The 2490-nt window shown below is 38.6% G+C and overlaps 1 non-coding gene across 1 annotated transcript; it reads left to right on the top strand.

Moving 5' to 3' along the window:
* Positions 1–1371: 1371 nt before the first annotated feature.
* Trnag-ucc lies at positions 1372–1443 on the top strand. The gene has a single exon. It is a non-coding gene; the product is annotated as a tRNA-Gly (tRNA).
* The last annotated feature ends 1047 nt before the right edge of the window (positions 1444–2490 follow it).

The raw sequence follows: 2490 nt of genomic DNA, 5'->3' as shown, positions 1-2490 counted from the left end.
ATTAACTCCAATATCAAACCATATCTGCGGTCATTCTCTTTCTTCAAAAATCCACCATGACTAAACAAAAAAAAGCTTTTGAAAAAACTGGAGAACCTTGTTAGGCGATTAAGCCCAAATAATGAAGTCAATTAACCAAAGTAGACAACTCAATAGGACCCAGCAACCCAAAAGCCAAAGAAAAGAAATATTGTAATAAATAAATTAGAGGGGAGAAACTCTTTTTTTGAGAGCAACAGGTTCGAAAATATTACAAAGCCCAACTTTGAAACTCCGGCAATGACATCATTTGGCATCAGTGTCAACTTCATTGTTTTCCCCTTTTATTTTCTCCTTTTCTGAAGATAAAAACCCAGCGTATCCCACAATCCCAGCACAGTCCCATCAATTATGTGCCGCATAGAGTGGTCGAAAAAGGTAGCCAAGTAAAATGGGCATTCGTTTGATAGATTTTGATGTATTGCCTGCGATTTGTTAGCCCCGGCAAAATGCTTTCGGATACGGGAAATTACCGACACGCTGTGAGCGGATCATACAAATTAATTAAATACATGGGAGATCGATTCAAAATAACTTTAGGGAGTCCATGTCAAAGATCACAGCCAAACACGGTTCGCTTATTTAGGCTCGAACTGCTGTTTGTCTTTCGTTTTACACGGTTCGCCAGGCGGAAAAGAAATATTCGAGTACAAAAGAGCTAAGGTTGGTGGGTAATAAATAGTTTGGCTCGTGGACCGCATGTGGTCTGCCTTTAACCTTTTGTTAGTTTCCATCCGAGTGGGTGTGTGTTTGTGGAGTTATATGACCCATCGGTCGACGCATTTGCATATAAAAGATTTGACAGTACTTTTGGAGCTGGTAGTAAAGTATAATGCTTTGCAACACTAATCAAAGGTTGTGCAAGACTAATTTGTCACACGGTTTTTGGAGGCCTTTTTCAGGTCACTTAGACAAAGTAGTTCCATTAAGCTACAATTATTTTTTTGGTTAGTATACTGGAAGATGAAATTTGTTCTTAAGTTCCACGTAGTGACGAAACCCACCTCAAAATTCCGCCTTGTTACGTTTGATTTATTTCGTTGTTTAAGTACTTATTTTAAATTGTTTTCTAAACATATATTTCGCTATCTCTCCGTTTGTGAGGCAACATGCCAAATCGAATTAGTTGTTGACTTAGCCTAAGGAAATATAGAACGTGTGTCACAGTTGCCAAGCTGACCTAATTAGATAAGCGAGAAAACAAAGATTTCAATAATTAAGACTTGCTAAGCGGGCTATCGTTTGTTCTATTTTTAGAACAAGTTTCGCTTCCAATCAGAAGAGAGTAAAGGCGTGAGTGATAGGGGTTAACTTTCTCATTCCCCTCAAGGCGCGTCGGTGGTGTAATGGTCAGCATAGTTGCCTTCCAAGCAGTTGATCCGGGTTCGATTCCCGGCCGACGCACAAGTAAATTTTTTGTTTTTTTTTTTAATAAAAAATATTCATTCATGTTATTGCAATATCAGCATTACTAATGGGTTTTTTAGCTTACTTCACATCGTTGTTATTGTTGAATGACTTAAGATAAAACATAAGCACACACAGCTAAATCAATAATCACTAATCAGCAAACCTATAACTTTTCCAAGTGAATGCAACACCTGCTCGAAACTAAAAGCATTCCAAACGCATTGTTGATCAGCCTAGCGTTATATACTCCTGCACATTAATTTAAAATCAAATATTTGCATTGAAAATTTAATAAGGTTGACATTGCCTTAGCCTCATCGTGCAAATATTTAAGCTTGTAATTTGGTGTTCGCATTACAGATGAAGAACATCTTTGGTCCAGTCCAAGGTCAATAAACGATGTTTTGAGCTGGGGTTTAAATATTCTTGGACCGAGATTAATTAGTATGCCGTTTGCGTATGGCAAAGCGTTTTGTTTGCACTAAATTCTCAATAACAGATTTTCAGAGTGTCAAACACCCTGCGAAAAATGTTGTCATTTCGACTATTGGCAAAGTTAGAATAATCTTATGATGAGCTAGCTATGTAAGTATTATTCACATAAACCTCTTAAACATTTTAATACTTCCTGGTGTATAATAACTATTTCCGAGCACTAACATTTTCCCTCGTACTCGGCCTCCTTTTTATCCTCCTCCTTGGCAACTCATTTGCTATTCATTTCGGTGCTGTCCTGTTCTTGACTTATGCGTATTACTGCAAATATCAATTAATGCTGGAAACGTGCGTGAAATACCCAACATGATTTTGGCCCTGGACACGCACTGACCTTGGATTATAATCAAGCCCCATGTGGAGTAGTGTGGCAGATAAGGACCCACCGACGGCTAACATAATTGATTTGGAGCCCGATTTATGTGTCTGCCAGCAAAGCCAAAGGGTCAAAGTCACGCACTTATTGGAATTTCCGACCTCGGATTGCTCTCAAAAACTATTCAAGTTGCTGGTTGGCCCACGATGTTGCTGCTGCATCGTTGTGGT

The sequence above is a fragment of the Drosophila simulans genome, chromosome 2R (assembly GCF_016746395.2).
Source record: "Drosophila simulans strain w501 chromosome 2R, Prin_Dsim_3.1, whole genome shotgun sequence".
Taxonomy (NCBI): Eukaryota; Metazoa; Arthropoda; class Insecta; order Diptera; family Drosophilidae; genus Drosophila; species Drosophila simulans.
This window is presented reverse-complemented; position numbering and strand designations above follow the sequence as displayed.